We start from the raw sequence: 13,054 nt of genomic DNA on the forward strand, positions 1-13,054 counted from the left end.
GGGTTGTTAACCAATGTCATAAAACAGCATGTGTGTTACTGTTACATGAGAAACTATCTGTTCTGTAAACCTTCACCTGAAGTACAATAAAATACTAAAAAAAAAATTACAGAGGCTGAAGAGCAACAAAAACAGAGGCTTAAGAAGACTGAACACATTTTAGTGGAATTATGGGAGGACAACAAGAGACCTAATATACGCATCATGGGAATTCCAGAGGAGATGAGGGAGAGAAAGGGATGGAAAGAATATTTGAAGAAATAATGACAGAAAATTTCCCCAACCTGATGAAATGCATGAATCTACAAATCCAAGAAGCTCAAAGAACCCAAAGCAGGGTAACTCCAAAGAGATCTATGCTGAGACACATCATAGTTAGACTCTCAAAAGGTAAGGATAAAGAGAGAATCTTGAAAGCAGTGAGACAGAAGCAAACAGTCACATACAAAATATCCCAATAAGATTAAGTGCCAGTTTCTCCTCAGAAACATTAGAGGTCAGAAGGCAATGGAATGATATATTTAAACTGCTGAAAGAAAATAACTGTCAACCAAGAATACTACACCCACAGAAACTGTCCTTCAAGAATGAGGGTGAAATTAAAACATTCCCAGATAAGCAGAAACTGAGAGGGTTCATATCCACCAGTCCTAAAAAAAAAAAAAAAGTAATGAGAGTTCTGCAGATGGAAGGGAAAAGACACTAGAAAGTAATTCAAAGCCAAACATAAAAAGAAAGAGCCCGAGGAGAGACCATGGTGGGGAAAATGGTGGACGGGAAGGCGGGAGAGGAGAAGCAAGAGAGAATCCGCAACGAGCTGGAGCTGCCAGAGTAATGGAGGGGAAAGTTCCAGTGGCAGCACTGAGAAGCGATCAGCTGAAGAAGAAGCTGGAGACTTCCCGACAAAGCCTACAAAGATCTCCACGTTTGGACTTGCCATAAGTAGTCATATGACAAAGAAAGCGTCAGCCATATCCATCAAACTTGGATCAAGTAAGCCTAAAGAAACAGTTCCAACTCTTGCTTAAAAAACCCTTTCAGTAACAGCAGCTTTTGCTGAAGATAAAGATAGTGAACCAGAGGAAATGCCTCCAGAAGCAAAGATGAGGATGAAGAATATTGGAAGGGATACACCAACATCAGCAGGATCAAACTCCTTCAACAAAGGAAAGCATAGGTTTTCTGATAACCAGAATCTATGGGAGCGAAATATAAAATCTCACCTTGGAAATGTCCATGACCAAGACAATTAAATGATGTGTTTTGCAATTGGGGTGTGGGGTGGGTGTAAAGTTAAAAGGAACAGTTTCCTTTTTTAAAGAATGGTGTAAGACTATCTTTGGAGCTGCTTTTTATTTTTTTTTAAAGTAAAGATTGAGTGGTATACTAATAAATGGGAGTTTTGAAATTAGAGGTAATTTATGTTTTATATACAGATTTCAAGACATTTGCTAATTTTGTAGTTTCATATGATTAGTTTCCAAAGGTTACAGATAATAAAGAAATCAGAAATGGTACCTTTTTAAGAATTGCATATTTTTTTAAACACAACTATTAGCACATTAAGAGGGAAGCAAAAAGTAATTGTCTACTTAAACTGGTTCAGAATGCAAGCAATTACTCTCTAACTTAACTTCCTCATTATGTAAACTGTCTGGCTCCCAGGAACAGCCTTATAGAAAGGGAGTATTGTATTGGGAGGAAAAATGTTACTGGACTATTGCCTGAAAGTAAATTTAGATAAAAGTAAATACAGCTGTTTTTCTCATGGGCACTTGTTTTGTTTCAAATCATAAATTAGTTTTTGCATTGCTGTCAGCTTAGCTCTTTAAAAGTAACCATTTTTTGAAATTTTATGTAAACTGTTGAATATTTGAAATAGCTCACTTCACCTTAAAGGGTCTTGTCTACCTTCACTAGTCTTCAAAGAACAACCATTTGCTACCAGAGTAAATCGGTATTTTGAATGTGCTTCTCTTGGTTTATTTTTTTATTAGCTAGTTCCTGAAATTGTTTCCACCAGAACTTGAGGAGGCTGTTTCTTTTAAAATACAAACCACCACCAAAAAATTTAAATGTACATATAGCTTAAGTATTTGGCTGTCTTTATTTTTTAAAAGGTATGAACGCCCAAAAAAAAAAAATATTGTATGAAGATGAGAAGTGAGAAGATGCACCTTCTGTACTTTGTCAAAGCATTTAAGTTACTGATCTGTGAAATCCAAATTGAATTGACCTTACAACAGGAGTTCTTACTAATAGAATACTATGGTTTATTTTAACTGTATATGTATTGACCAGTGGTCTCTCAAAAGCATATTTTAGATACTGAAAACAGAAGGAAAGAAAATGCATCTTCAAACAGTTTATGGAGTCTCTGACCATATATACTTTGTTCCATGTATTGTGAAGTTTAGGGTGGTATTTTCTTTATTTTCCTTTTTTTTTTTTTGGATTGTATACTAACTCTCTTTTTCTTAATGTGACAGTTAAACACATCTTTAAAAACATAGTCACAAACAAAAGAAACATAAAATACAACGATTTCCTTGAAAATTCCTACAATGTTAAATTTGAAGGACGTGTCACTATTTTATTGGTGGTAACTGCTCGCTGAGCTCTTTGACTAGGTAATAACTCCAGAGAAGCAGCCTGACTGTTGTATATTCCTAATACCTTTGTTCACTTGCATTTAAGTTTAGAATAAGTCCCAAGTAAAACAATGGAAATGTATATAGAACTGTTAGTTCTTACTTACTTACCTGATTTAATTATATCAAGATACATGAATTTAACTTTAACTTACTTTAATGTAGGCAAACTTTCCATTTTCATTCATTTTACTGTTTATGTTAAAATAGTAATTATCCCTCTCCTATATATTCTTTTCTTCACCCAAATGAAATACCTACGTAAGGTCAAGATGAGAGAGAGAATTGACTGAGATGAATGTCTTTACTAAAATACCAATAAATTGTCAGACTCAAAAAAAAAGATCCCTAATAAAGGAGATTGCATTGACTATAAGAGCTAGTTTGAGACAGACATGCTTGATAATTCTAATTGTTTTTGTCCTTAATGTTTTTAATAACAAATATATAAAAAGCAAGGATAAAATTATGTTACAGGGCACATGAAATATAAAGATGTAATTAGTGATAACAACAACAAAAGTTGGGGGAGAAGAATGGTATAGGTATAGAATTTCTTGTATGTTACTGAAGTTAAGCTGGTACCAACATATCCTAGGATGTTATATTTACAAGCTGTTAAATGTAATATTCATGGTAACCACTAAGAAAATATCTAAAAATCGTGTACAAAAGGAAAGGAGAAGGGAACCAAAATAGCTCACTACAGTAAACCAACAAAACACAAAAGCAGGTGGTATTAATGGAAAAAGAAAAAGAAAGCTTAGGACACATGAAACACAAATAACAAAATGCCAGAAGTAAGCCACTTCTTAGTAATTAAATGAATGTAAGTGGACTAACTGCTCCAAGAAAAGACAGAAAGTGGCAGAATGGATTTTTAAAAACCATGATCCAACTATATACTGTTTACAATTTACACACCTTAGACCCAAAGACACAAATAGATTGCAAGTGAAAGGATGGGAAAAAAATATTCCATGCAAATAATAACCAAAAGAGCTGGGGTGGCAATCGTAATATCAGATGAAGTAAACTTCAAGACAAAATCTGTTAGAAGAGATAAAAATGGACATTATTTAGTGATAAAATGGTCAAATAATCAAGATTTAAAATCAAATATATATGCACCCAACTTCGGAGCACCTAAATATATAAAGCAAACACTGATAGAATCAAAAGGAGAAATAGCAGTACAATAATAGTAGAAGACTTCAATACACCACTTTCAATAGTGTACAGAACATCTGGAAAGAAGATCAACAAGGAAACAGAGGCCCTGAGTGACACTATAAACCAACTAGATATAACAGACATATATAAAACACTCCACTGAACAACAGCACAATATAAATTCTACTCCAGTGCACATGGATCATTCACCAGTACAGACTGCATGTTATGTCACAAAGCAAGTGTTGTAAGTTTAAAAAGAATGAAATCATTCAAAGTATTTTCTCTGACCACAATGGAGTGAAGCTAGAAATCAATAACAACAACAACAAAAGAAAAAAAAAACTGAAAAAGACCCAAACATATGGAAATTAAACAATAAACTATTACAAATTTGTCAAGGAAGAAATCACAAATTTCTTAGAGTCAAATGAAAATGAAAGCACAACATACCAAAACTTATGGAATGCAGCAAGGGCAGTAGAGGGAAACTTATAGCAATAAATACCTACACACAAAAAAGAAGAAAGATCTCAAATCAACAGCCTAACTTGACAACTCAAGGAACTAGAAAGAGGAGAGCAAACTAAGCTTAAACCTATAGAAGGAACTAAAGATCAGAAAGGAAATAAAATTGAAAACAGAAAAACAATAGAGAGAAACAATAAAACCAGAAGTTTGTTCTTTGAAAAGATCAATAAAATTGACAAACCTTTAAGTTAGACTTACAAAGAAAAAAAGAGAAAAAATGCAGTTAACCAAAATAAGTAATGGAAAAGAGGACATTACAAATGACCTGATAGAAATAAAGAGAATTATGACAGAATATTATGAACGATGCTTCAGCAAAAAACTGGATAACCTAGACGAAACGGACAAATTCTTTAGAAGCACACAACCTACCCAAATTGACTTAAGAGGAAATAGAAAGTCTCAGCAGACCCATAACAAGTAAAGAGATTGAATCAGTGATCAAAAACCTCCCAACAAAAATAAGTTCTGAGAGGGTCCCAGAAAGAGCAGGAGAAAAATGTAGAACAAAATTCAAATTCACAAAAAAGACCAGACTTACTGGTCTGACAGAGACTGGAGGAACCTCCGAGACTATGGCTCCCAGACACCCTGCTAACTCAGAGCTGAAGCCAATCCCAAAGTTCACCTTTCAGCCAAAGATTAGACAGATAAAACAAACAATAACACATGTGAGGAACGTGCTTCTTAGTTCAATCAAGTATATGAGACCAAATGGGCAACACCTGCCCAAAAGTAAAGATGAGAAAGCAGTAAAGGGCAGGAAAATTGGATGAATGGACACGAGGAACCAGGGGTGTAAAGATAAAGAGAGAGAATGCTGACACATTGCAGGAATTGCAACCAATGTCACAAAACAATTTGTGCATACATTTTTGAATGAAAAACTGTGCTGTAAACTTTCACCTAAGGCACAAAGAATTTTAAAAAATATTTCTGGACCAGATGGTAGAATTATACCAAACATTTAGAAAAGAATTATATCAATACTGTTTAAACTCTTCAAAAAGATAAAGAAAGAATACTCCCTAATTTATTTTATAAAGCAAACATAGACCTGATACCAAAACCAGACAAAGAAATCACAAGAAAAGAAAACTACAGGCCAATATCTCTTATGAATATAGATGCAAAAATCCTCAACAAAATGCCAGTGAACAAAATTCAACAGTGTATTAAAAGAGTCATACACCATGACCAAGTGGGATTTATTCCAGGAATGCAGGAATGGTTCAACATTAGAAAATCAATCAAAGTAATACACCACATCAATAGAACAAAGAAAAAAACCCACATGATTAACTCTCTGGATGCAGAAAAAAACCCTTTGATAAAATCACCTTTTCTTGATGAAAACTCTAAAGAAGATTGGAATAGAAGAGAAATTCCTCAGTATGATTCAGGGCATATATGAAAAGCTAACACCCAACATTATACTTAATGGAGAAAGATTGGGAGCTCTGCCCTTCGAAATCGGGAACAAGACAAAGGTGCCTGCTCTCACCACTTCTATTCAATATTGTATTAGAAGTGCTAGCCAGAGCAATAAGACAAGAAAAAGAAATAAAAGTTTTCCAGAGTGGAAGAGAAGTAAAATTATCTCTATTTGCAGATGACATGATCCTATATATAAAAAAACCCAGAGAGTACACAAGAAAGATTCTCAAGCTAATAGAGGAATTTGGCAAAGTTTCAGGGTACAAGGTCGACAAACAAAAATCAGTTGGGTTTCTATACACCAGCTATGAGAAATCTGAAAGGGAAATTAGGGAAACAATTCCATTTACAATAGCATCTAAGAGAATAAAATACCTAGGAATAAATTTAGCCAGAAATGTGAAGGACTTATACAATCAAAATAATAAAACTCTGCTGAAAGAGATGAAAGAAGACTTAAATAAATGGAAAGATGTTCCATGTTCATGGATTTGAAGACTTAATAGTGTTAAGATGTCAATACTACCCCAAGTGAGCTATAGATTCAACATGATCTCAATCAAAATTCCAACAGCCTTCTTAACAGAAATGTAAAAACCAATCTTCAACTTTATATGGAATGGCAAGAGGCCCTGAATAGCTAAAGCAATGTTGAAATAGAAGGACAAAGGAGGAGTCACATTTTCTGATTTTAAAACATACCACACAGCTACAGTAATCAAAACAGCCTGGTGCTGGTATAACAATAGACAAATAGACCAATGGAATAGAATTGAAAGTCCAGAAATAAACCCATACTTCTATTGTCAACTGATTTTTGACAAGGATGCTAGGTCCACTCAATGAGGGAAAAAAGAGTGTCTCCAATAAATGGTGTTGGGAAAATTGGATTTCCACATGCATAAAAATGAAATAGGATCCATGTGTCACACCACACACAAAAACAAATTCAAAATGGATTATGGACCTAAATGTGGAAACTAAAACCATAAAATTCTTGAAGACAAAATAAATAAATGGGACTTCATAAAAATTTTAAACTTTTGTTCATCAAAAGGCTTTACCAAAAAAGTGAAAAGACAAGCTACCGACTGGGAGAATAGCTTCGGAAACCATATATCCAATCAGAATATACTAACCAAAATATATATAAAACTTTGACAACTTAACAACAAAAAGAGAAATAACCCAATCATAAAATGGGCAAAGGACTAGAATACACATTTTGCCAAAGAGGATATTCGATTGGTCACCAAACACATGAAAAGATGTTCAGTGTCATTAGCCATCAGAGAGATGCAAATCAAAACCACACTGTACTTATATAAGGAAATGTCTTTCTTTTTGAGGTGCATGCTTAAGTTCTTAGCGTCCACCTGCATTTCCTGACTCTCGTTTTTATTGGGAAGCAACGTGCTGCCGGCAGGCAGGGACCTATGTAACTGTTTGAAATGGAAGAAACTGGTATGTGCCACTAATTACTGTTTTTACAGAGTATTGTATGAGGTGGTGCATCCTGGAGGTGTGGTTGTGCAAAACTTTGGTCTCCTTTGTCTTTTCTACGAGATAAGCCTTGTAAATATATTTCCGGGTTCCTGTTATTATTTGGAAGTCGTGTTTCTCACAATGATTCCATGTTCGCGTGACTACCTCATTTTCAGGTGCCATAAAATTATGCACCTGTCAAGGGATCTAGAAGGTAATGCAGAGAACGCAGCACTAAGAAGATAAAGATTCGAACCACGATTATGTGCTGGCATTGCAAGGTGCCTTTATGTGTTATCCCATGTTTTGAAAAGTTTCACCAAATAAAATAAAATTGCCAAGATAACAAGATGACACAGTGGCTGCAACATTGGGCTCGAGCATAACAAGGATTGTGAGGATGGCACAGGACCAGGCAGTGTTTCGTTCTGTTGTACATAGCATTGCTATGAGTTGGAACCGACTCAACAGCACCTAACGACAACAACAAGATAACACGATTTTTTCCTTGCCTCATCCCACCTATACTACCCCTAGAGTCCAGAGGGACATATGTGTCCCACATAATATACATCAAAACCTACCAAAAATTCAGACACACTCAATGATTCAGCATGCATTCCATTAATGGAAAAACATTTTATCAACAAAAAATTAAGAGCAGAAAATAATTTGGTCATGAAAGGGTTAAAATATTCCAAGGAAGAGGGAAAGAAAGAAGGAGGGAGGGATGGGAAGGGAGAAAAAGATGTACATACAAACAAAAGATATGAAACAAACATATGGCAAAACATGTTCATGGGTTTTGAAGCCTGATGATGGATACACTGGGGTTTTGTATTCTGTAATTTTGTTTACATTTAGAAATTTTCATAATGAAACGTTTATAAAGAGAAAAAAGCTAGGGAGTCATTTCTGGTGTGCGGGGTGGAGGGAGTTGTGATCAGGAAAGGGCATGTGGGGAGTTTCTTCAGTTTTGGTAATTTTCTATTCCTTGACAGGACTGGTGGTTACCCAGATGTTTGCTTTTTTTGTATTTGTTTACACATACCATCTTGTGATGGTTATGGTTGTGTGTCAACTTGGCTGGGCCATGATTCTCAGTGGTTTGGCAGTTATGTAATGATCTAGTTTAGCAGTTATGTAATGATGTAGTTTGGCAGTTATGTAATTTGGCAGTTATGTAATGATGTAGACATCCTCCATTATGTGCTCTGATGTGATCAGCCAATCAGTTGTAAGGGGACTTTCCTCAGGGATGTGGCCTCCATCCAAAATATATATGGATGTTCTAGCAAAGCTCGCTTGCTGTTATGGATTGAATTATATCTCCCAAAAATGTATGTCAACTTTGCTAGGCCATGATTCCCAGTATTATGTGATTGTCCACCATTTTGTGATCTGATGTGATTATCCTATGTGGTGTAAATCCTAACCTCTATGATGTTTACAGGATTACAGGATTAGGTTGTATCTTGAGTCAATGTCTTTTGAGATATAAAAGAGAGAATTGAGCAGAGAGGAGAGGGACCTCCTACCACCAAGAAAGAAGAGCCAGGAGCGAATGTGTCCTTTGGACCTGAGGTCCCTGTGCTGAGAACCTCCTAGAAAAGGGGAAGATTGATGACAAGGATCTTCCCCCAGAGCCGACAGAGAGATAAAGCCTTCCCCTGGAGTTGGCACCCTGAATTCGGAATTCTAGACTGTGAGAGAATAAATTTCTCTTTGTTAAAGTCATCCATTTGTCATATTTCTGTAATAGCATCACTAGATAACTAAGACACTTGCTTTGGATCCTGCATCTGGCTCGACATTGTCCGACCTCTAGTTCTTGGGTCAGAGCCAGCAGCCTGCCGTATTGCCTGCCAATCTTGGGATTTGTCAGCCTCCACAGCCTGTGATCCAGTGGCCTGTCATCTTACCTGCCGATCTTGGATTCGTCAGCCCCTGCAGCTATGTGAGTCAGGAGAAGCCTCCAGCCTGATGCCTGACCCACGGACATGGGACTTGCCAGCCTCTGCAACTGCGTGAGCCATTTCCTTGAGATAAATCTCTCTCTATATATATGTATATATACATGTATATATATATATATATATATGTATACATAAAAACCAGCTTCTCTGGTTTTACTTCTCTAGAGAACCCAGCCTAAGACATATGGTACTGAGAGTGGTTCTAGAGAAACAAAATCATAAGGATAAGTTTTCTAAATTGGTTCTCAAGTCTGACTAGTCTTGAAGACACTGATGACTCTACCTCCATTAGTAAAGAAAAAAAAAAACCTAAAAAAACCAAACCCATTGCTGTCAAGTCAATTCCAACTCATAAAGACCCTATAGAAGAGAGTAGAACTGCCCCATAGGGTTTCTGAGGAGGGCCTGGTGGATTCCAACTGCCGACCTTTTTGTTAGAAGCCCAACTCTTAACCACTACACCACCAATAGATCAAGTATTGGTGAGAACTGAGGCTCTGGGTGATCACATGTTTGATACTTTTCTACAATTTTTTCAGAATACGAAGTATAAGGAAGCTGGTTGGTAGGTCCTACTTTTGCTAGACAAAATGGTGAAAGAGGTGAGCTCAGGGATTCAGAGTCACAACTCAAGCACTGCACAAAAGACTTCAAAGTTGCCACTTGTTCCAGAAAGCCTTGTTTCTTGTAGTAACAGAGCTGATATTGCCAAAAACCAAACCCAGAGTCTTATCATCAAGGTGGCTGAATGACAACACCAATTGAATTCCCAACCTCAAATGGTGTCTGAAGTTAAAGTGAGAACATTGATTGGGAAGAAATGTGATCCTGAAACTTGGAATGGGGATATATGGGCAGATAATCAGGAAGCTGGGGACACTGAGCTCTAAATTCTGTTGAGTCACTCCTGCCAACAGAATCAGCCTTCTCACTCCCATCTGAAGAGATCACTCCATCTTTGTCTGCTAAGCCACCCTCTCCAGTAAAACCATTATCCCTTCCACCCACATCTGATGAGATTAACCCAGCTGTGCTCAAAGAGTCTTTGTCTGAGATATTGCCTGAGGTGGCGCCTGGGGCATCCCCTGAGGTAGATGCCTTATAAGACATTGCTGAATGTTCCCAGTACCCACCCTCACCACCTATTCTTGCATCTAGACCTATATCTAGACTTAGGTCCCAGTGAGCTCCAAAAGGTGAAGTACAAACTGTGACCCAGGAGGACGTACACTACACTCCAAAAGAACTGCTTGACTTTTCTAATATGTACAAACAGAACCTGGCTATTAAGAGTGTGGGATAATGGTACAAGGAACATAAAGTTGGATCAGTCTGAGTTTATTGATATGAGCCCACTAAGCACAGATTCTTCATTCAATATTTCAGCTCGAGAGGTTAGGAAAAGATCTAATAGTTTATTTGGTTGCTTCACTGAAGCATGGATTACGTGGTGGCCTACGCTAAATCAAGTTGAAGTACCAGACCTGTCTAGGTATACTGTAAGAGAATGTATCACTAAAGGCTTAGGGAAATTGGCATCTTAGAGTGGATTTATCAGGTTAAACCCACAGACCCACACATGGAGTGCCCAGAGGGCACACCTTTTACCACAATGGTAAGGAACACATTTGTTACTGCTATGATTGTTATTTCATGTAAATCAGATTTGATAGTGGGAACTACCCCAACTGAATTAAGACACCTAATACTGGCTGATTGGACCCCATTGTGGTAGGGACCAAGTGGCAGCACTCAATTGACAAAGACACGGTGAGTGTGGTTACTGTAATAAACAGCAGAGTCAAAGCAGTAATCAGAATAGTCTGACTCAAAGCAGTAATCAGAATAGTCTGACTCATATGGACTTATGGTGTTAGCCACTTAGTCATGGTGTCTCTAGGAGTGAAATAGATGGGAAATCTACTAAACATTTACTTGATCTGTACAAGCAGAAGAATTCTAGATCAAGTAAATGGCAGTCTAACTTGAATCACCGTAATAGAGTCACAGCCCCTCAATCAATTCCCAGACTTGAGCGAGTTAACAGACCTACAACCCCTTGAATGAAGGGGAGGCCAGGTCCCCTTGAGGAAGGACCCCACTTATACTGCCAAAAATTTATACTGTTAATCTTTCTCCCAGCCCTCCCCAAAAGGATCTATGACCTTTTACAAGAGTGACTGTTCACTGGGGAAAAGGAAGTAATCAAACTTTTTGGGGATTAATGGATACTGCCTCTGAACTGACACTAATTCCAGGAGACCCAAAATGTCACTGTGATCCAGCAGTCAGAGTAGGGGCATATGGAAGTCAGGTTACTAATGGGATCTTAGCTCAGGTTCATCTCACAGTGGGTCCATTGGGTCCCTGAACCCATCCTGTACTGATTCCCCCAGTTCCAGAATGCACAATTGGAATAGATATGCTCAGCAACTGGCAGAACCCCCACACTGGATCCCTGACAAGTGGAGTAAGGACTATTATGGTAGGAAAAGCCAAGTGGAAGCCATTAGAACTGCCCCTACCTAGGAAAATAGTAAACCAAAAGCAATACTGCATTCCTGGAGGGACTGCAGTGATTTCTGCCACCATCAAGAACTTGAAGGATGCAGGGGTGGTGATTCTTACCACATCCCCATTCAACTCGCCTATTTGGCCTGTGCAAAAAACAAATGGATCTTGGAGAATGACAGTGGATTGTTGTAAACTTAACCAAGTGATGACTCCAATTGCAGCTGCTGTTACAGATATGGTTTCATTGCTTGAGCAACTTAATACATCTCCTGGTACCTGGTATGCAGTTATTGATCTGGCCAATGCCTTTTTGTTGATTCCCATTTCAAAGTAACAACAGAAGCAGTTTGCCTTCACCTGACAAGGCCAGCAATACACTTTCACTGTCCTACCACAGCGGTATATCAACTCTCCAGCCCTATGTCATAATTTAGTCCGAAGGGACCCTGATCGCCTTTCCCTTCCACAAGACGTCACACTGGTCCATTACATTGATGACATTATGCTGATTGGACCTAGTAAAGAAGCAGTACAATGACTCTGGACTTACAGGTAAAAATTTGTGTGCTAGAGGGTGGGAAATTAATCCCACAAAAATTCAGGCACCTTCCACCTCAGTGAAATATCTAGGGGTCCAGTGGTGTGGGGCATGTCAAGATATTCCTTCTAAAGTGAAGGATAAGTTATTGCATCTGGCCTCTCCTACAACTAAAAAGGAGACACAATGTCTGGTGGTCCTCTTTGGATTTTGGATGCAACATATCCCTCATTTGGGTGTGATACTCTGGCCTATTTATCAAGTGACTTGAAAAGCTGCTAGTTCTGAGTGGGGCCCAGAACAAGAGAAGGCTCTGCAACAGGTTCAGGCTGCTGTGCAAGCCGCTCTGACCATTGGCCATATGATTCAGCTGATCTAATTTGTGCTTGAAGTGTAGTTGGCTGATAAAGATTCTGTTTAGAGTCTTTGGCAGGTCCCTATTGTGAATCACAGCACAGACCCTTAGGATTTTGGAGTATAGCCCTGCCATCCTCTGTAGATAACTATTCTCCTTTGGAGAAAGAGCTTTTGTCTTGTTACTGGGCCTTAGTAGAGACTGAATGCTTACCCGTGGGCCACCAAGTCACCATGTGGCCTGAACTGTCCATCATGAACTGGGTGTTACCTGACCCACAGAGTCATAAAGCAGCACTCCATCATTAAATGGAAGTGGTATACGTGAAATCAGGCTTGAGCAGGACCTGAAGGCAGAAGTAAGTTGCATGAGGAAGTGGCCTAAATGCCCATGG

The 13,054-nt window shown here is 38.0% G+C and overlaps 1 protein-coding gene and 1 pseudogene across 1 annotated transcript in view; one reads left to right on the forward strand and one right to left on the reverse strand.

The window, feature by feature from the left end:
- Window positions 1-13,054, reverse strand: part of KDM5C (lysine demethylase 5C) — a 68,831-nt gene that overhangs the window by 9,586 nt on the left and 46,191 nt on the right. The window lies entirely within an intron of this gene.
- Window positions 767-1,341, forward strand: LOC111822915 (PEST proteolytic signal-containing nuclear protein pseudogene; annotated as a pseudogene).

The sequence above is a fragment of the Trichechus manatus genome, unplaced genomic scaffold (genome assembly GCF_000243295.1).
Source record: "Trichechus manatus latirostris isolate Lorelei unplaced genomic scaffold, TriManLat1.0 scaffold00233, whole genome shotgun sequence".
In the NCBI taxonomy this organism is placed as follows: domain Eukaryota; kingdom Metazoa; phylum Chordata; class Mammalia; order Sirenia; family Trichechidae; genus Trichechus; species Trichechus manatus.